Here is a 6,000-nt window from a genome sequence, read left to right as displayed (position 1 = left end):
ACAGCTATATGTACCACCTCATCAAGGGCGCCTGTGGGAGCCGCACAGATATATGCACCACCTCATCAAGGGCGCCTGTGGGAGCCGCACAGCTATATGTACCACCTCATCAAGGGCGCCTGTGGGAGCCGCACAGCTATATGTACCACCTCATCAAGGGCGCCTGTGGGAGCCGCACAGCTATATGTACCACCTCATCAAGGGCGCCTGTGGGAGCCGCACAGCTATATGTACCACCTCATCAAGGCCGCCTGTGGGAGCCGCACAGATATATGCACCACCTCATCAAGGGCGCCTGTGGGAGCCGCACAGCTATATGCACCACCTCATCAAGGGCACCTGTGGGAGCCGCACAGCTATATGTACCACCTCATCAAGGGCGCCTGTGGGAGCCGCACAGCTATATGTACCACCTCATCAAGGGCGCCTGTGGGAGCCGCACAGCTATATGTACCACCTCATCAAGGGCGCCTGTGGGAGCCGCACAGCTATATGCACCACCTCATCAAGGGCGCCTGTGGGAGCCGCACAGCTATATGTACCACCTCATCAAGGGCACCTGTGGGAGCCGCACAGCTATATGTACCACCTCATCAAGGGCACCTGTGGGAGCCGCACAGCTGTATGTACCACCTCATCAAGGGCGCCTGTGGGAGCCGCACAGCTATATGTACCACCTCATCAAGGGCGCCTGTGGGAAAGTTGGCTCAAAAGTGCACAAAAATGCTGCTCTCCAGATATTAGGAGCGCATTCACACCTGAAGGTTTCACTCCTTCTTCAAGAACACAAATTTATCAAAAATCACAGAAAAAGATACAAAACCCCCTGCACGATATAATAACTAAACTGCGGATGTGCATAGCAACGTTTCTAAAGGAAAAAAAAAATCACAGCATATAATGCACAATAGATGCAGACACATTATATATGGCCTAAGCCCTGACTCTGATCAAATCCGAGACTCTCAGCCAATATATTTTACAGGGGAAGATGCTCTCCAATAGAAATGTCTGACGGTATAGGTAGGTTTAGAGTAGGACCTGCCTGACTGAGACCCCCCCCCCCCCCCCCCCCCCCACTCCTGGAAATTTACCTGTAACCTGTCTGTACCCCCAGGGCCCAGAAATCCCTGAACAACTACTATAATACTGCCTCCTATGTACAAGAATATAACTACTATAATACTGCCTCCTATGTACAAGAATATAACTACTATAATACTGCCTCCTATGTACAAGAATATAACTACTATAATACTGCCTCCTATGTACAAGAATATAACTACTATAATACTGCCTCCTATGTACAAGAATATAACTACTATAATACTGCCTCCTATGTACAAGAATATTACTACTATAATACTGCTCCTATGTACAAGAATATAACTACTATAATACTGCCTCCTATGTACAAGAATATAACTACTATAATACTGCTCCTATGTACAAGAATATAACTGCTATAATACTGCCTCCTATGTACAAGAATATAACTGCTATAATACTGCCTCCTATGTACAAGAATATAACTACTATAATACTGCCTCCTATGTACAAGAATATAACTACTATAATACTGCCTCCTATGTACAAGAATATAACTACTATAATACTGCCTCCTATGTACAAGAATATAACTACTATAATACTGCTCCTATGTACAAGGATATAACTACTATAATACTGCTCCTATGTACAGGGATATAACTACTATAATACTGCTCCTATGTACAGGAATATAACTACTATAATACTGCTCCTATGTACAAGAATATAACTACTATAATACTGCTCCTATGTACAGGAATATAACTACTATAATACTGCCTCCCATGTACAGGAATATAACTGCTATAATACTGCTCCTATGTACAAGAATATAACTACTATAATACTGCCTCCTATGTACAAGAATATAACTGCTATAATACTGCTCCTATGTACAAGAATATAACTACTATAATACTGCCTCCTATGTACAAGAATATAACTACTATAATACTGCTGCTATGTACAAGAATATAACTGCTATAATACTGCCTCCTGAGTGTCTGTAGATTGCAGTAGGTGGGAGAACTCTCGGATCAGTCTTGCTCTAGCGCCCCCAGTGGTGCAGAGCGGTAATGCCCCCCTCCTCCTCACTGCTCCAGCCTTGTGTTAATGATTTTCAGATTCAGTAGAAACCGATCGCTGTATGTAGATAATACCGTATGTCAATCTGACCCAGCCCCCGCCACACATGTGCTACAGATATGTGACCGCTGAAAAAGGTCTATTCAGACGGAAACGTTTGGTCAAGGATTTATGTTATTTCTTTTTGATGTAAAATATTGGGCAACTGGATCATAAAATCGCTGTGTGAACATATGTTCTTTTGAAACGCAAAACCCAGCAATCTGTGGCCTCAATTTCCATGACCTCGATTGTGGCTAATTCTAGCCCCTGACGGGCACCGGGTGAGAGACCAGAGTGCGGTTCTCCATCTCTCCACAACAGTCTGACAGTACTATGTATATATACCGGCTCTGTATGGTACATGTGTATATACCGGCTCTGTATGGTACATGTGTGTGTATATACCGGCTCTGTATGGTACATGTGTATATACCGGCTCTGTATGGTACATGTGTATATACCGGCTCTGTATGGTACATGTGTATATACCGGCTCTGTATGGTACATGTGTATATACCGGCTCTGTATGGTACATGTGGTATATACCGGCTCTGTATGGTACATGTGTGTGTATATACCGGCTCTGTATGGTACATGTGTGTGTATATACCGGCTCTGTATGGTACATGTGTGTGTATATACCGGCTCTGTATGGTACATGTGTGTGTATATACCGGCTCTGTATGGTACATGTGTGTATATACCGGCTCTGTATGGTACATGTGTATATACCGGCTCTGTATGGTACATGTGTATATACCGGCTCTGTATGGTACGTGTGTGTATATACCGGCTCTGTATGGTACATGTGTATATACCGGCTCTGTATGGTACATGTGTATATTACCGGCTCTGTATGGTACATGTGTATATACACCGGCTCTGTATGGTACATGTGTATATACACCGGCTCTGTATGGTACATGTGTATATACACCGGCTCTGTATGGTACATGTGTATATACACCGGCTCTGTATGGTACATGTGTATATATACCGGCTCTGTATGGTACATGTGTGTGTATATACCGGCTCTGTATGGTACATGTGTGTGTATATACCGGCTCTGTATGGTACATGTGTGTGTATATACCGGCTCTGTATGGTACATGTGTGTATATACCGGCTCTGTATGGTACATGTGTGTGTATATACCGGCTCTGTATGGTACATGTGTGTGTATATACCGGCTCTGTATGGTACATGTGTGTGTATATACCGGCTCTGTATGGTACATGTGTATATACCGGCTCTGTATGGTACATGTGTATATACCGGCTCTGTATGGTACATGTGTATATACCGGCTCTGTATGGTACATGTGTGTATATACCGGCTCTGTATGGTACATGTGTGTATATACCGGCTCTGTATGGTACATGTGTGTGTATATACCGGCTCTGTATGGTACATGTGTGTGTATATACCGGCTCTGTATGGTACATGTGTATATACCGGCTCTGTATGGTACATGTGTGTGTATATACCGGCTCTGTATGGTACATGTGTGTGTATATACCGGCTCTGTATGGTACATGTGTATATACCGGCTCTGTATGGTACATGTGTGTATATACCGGCTCTGTATGGTACATGTGTATATACCGGCTCTGTATGGTACATGTGTGTGTATATACCGGCTCTGTATGGTACATGTGTATATACCGGCTCTGTATGGTACGTGTGTGTGTATATACCGGCTCTGTATGGTACATGTGTGTGTATATACCGGCTCTGTATGGTACATGTGTATATACCGGCTCTGTATGGTACATGTGTGTATATACCGGCTCTGTATGGTACATGTGTATATACCGGCTCTGTATGGTACATGTGTATATACCGGCTCTGTATGGTACATGTGTATATACCGGCTCTGTATGGTACATGTGTGTATATACCGGCTCTGTATGGTACATGTGTGTATATACCGGCTCTGTATGGTACATGTGTGTGTATATACCGGCTCTGTATGGTACATGTGTGTATATACCGGCTCTGTATGGTACATGTGTATATACCGGCTCTGTATGGTACGTGTGTGTGTGTATATACCGGCTCTGTATGGTACATGTGTGTGTATATACCGGCTCTGTATGGTACATGTGTATATACCGGCTCTGTATGGTACATGTGTGTATATACCGGCTCTGTATGGTACATGTGTGTATATACCGGCTCTGTATGGTACATGTGTATATATACCGGCTCTGTATGGTACATGTGTATATATACCGGCTCTGTATGGTACATGTGTGTGTATATACCGGCTCTGTATGGTACATGTGTGTGTATATACCGGCTCTGTATGGTACATGTGTGTATATACCGGCTCTGTATGGTACATGTGTGTGTATATACCGGCTCTGTATGGTACATGTGTGTATATACCGGCTCTGTATGGTACATGTGTATATATACCGGCTCTGTATGGTACATGTGTGTATATACCGGCTCTGTATGGTACATGTGTGTATATACCGGCTCTGTATGGTACATGTGTGTGTGTGTGTGTGTGTATATACCGGCTCTGTATGGTACATGTGTGTGTGTGTGTGTGTATATACCGGCTCTGTATGGTACATGTGTGTGTATATACCGGCTCTGTATGGTACATGTGTGTATATACCGGCTCTGTATGGTACATGTGTGTATATACCGGCTCTGTATGGTACATGTGTGTATATTTTTTCCGTTTGTATATAGCGATGCCTGGAGATGTATAAACTCCGATGTAAATGTGTCTGTTCTCCGTCCGCAGGCCACATTTGGGCCCCACCAGCCAGTCTTCAGTGGGACTCCTCGCTCCTCCCATTGCTAGAATGGTTCCATGCTGGAGGTAACTGGTGAGTTGTCTGTGAATCGGACCTCGCGCTCCTGTAATTCGCCCTCTGGCCCCTGGTATTGCCCACACGGCTCAGGTAGGTGAGTGTTAGGACCCGAGCTACTTGAGGAGCCTTGGCGGGGTGCTCGGACATGTCCTCCGCAGTAGGATATGTTGGCTAATCTCTCAATGTTGTCGCCAGTTTGAGGGGTCAGTAGCCCGCGGGTGCCCCTGGTATTATTATACCTTTACTTTGGAGCCCAGGACTCGTTGTATCGGAGGCCTGGTCGCCGTTCACATTGGGCGGTTCTCGGTCTCGGGTAACTTGTCATTGATGGCGGTTTGATACCTGCACATCCCGATTAAAGAGACACGCGCCCCAAATCATGTATAATGTCCAGAAGTTACTCAGACGCTGAGCCATCTGAGAAGCGATAAAATAGCAATTCCTCAACGTGACTGCCGCCTTGTGCTGGCGCCGCGCTGGCGTCTGCGTTCCGTCTTTCCTGTCATTGTGACTTGATTGGTCCCTCATGTTTGGGGTACAGAGCGCCGCCCGCAGATGAGGGGCTATGGGGCAATCGCTCTGACTTGAGGTTATTAGGAATGAATGGGCAGGGTCTGCGCCATGCGGGAGGAGCACGAGTCATTAAAGGGGTCCTCTCACTTCAGCGGACGGCATTTATCATGTAGACGCAGTTAATACGAGGCCCTTCCTAATGTATTGTCATTCTCCATATTACTTCCTTTGCTGGATTCATCCCGGTTATCATTGTGACAACCACCAGAAGCCACTCCAGCTTTCCGCAGCATTGTGAATGATTAACCCTGCAGACTCAGGACTGACACCCGTCATTTTTGGCTGCAGTTCTGCGCCCAGCCGTTGTCAGGCACTTACCTTGCTCAGAAGGATCTCTCGGTGCGGCGTCTCGCTTCCTCCATGCTGTCGCCATGTAGCGGTCCCCACGCTGGGCAGCAATCTGTGTGGACGTAGAGGA

The sequence above is a fragment of the Bufo gargarizans genome, unplaced genomic scaffold (assembly GCF_014858855.1).
Source record: "Bufo gargarizans isolate SCDJY-AF-19 unplaced genomic scaffold, ASM1485885v1 original_scaffold_880_pilon, whole genome shotgun sequence".
Lineage (NCBI taxonomy): Eukaryota > Metazoa > Chordata > Amphibia > Anura > Bufonidae > Bufo > Bufo gargarizans.
The sequence above is the reverse complement of the archived record's forward strand: the minus strand, read 5'-3'. Positions refer to the sequence as shown.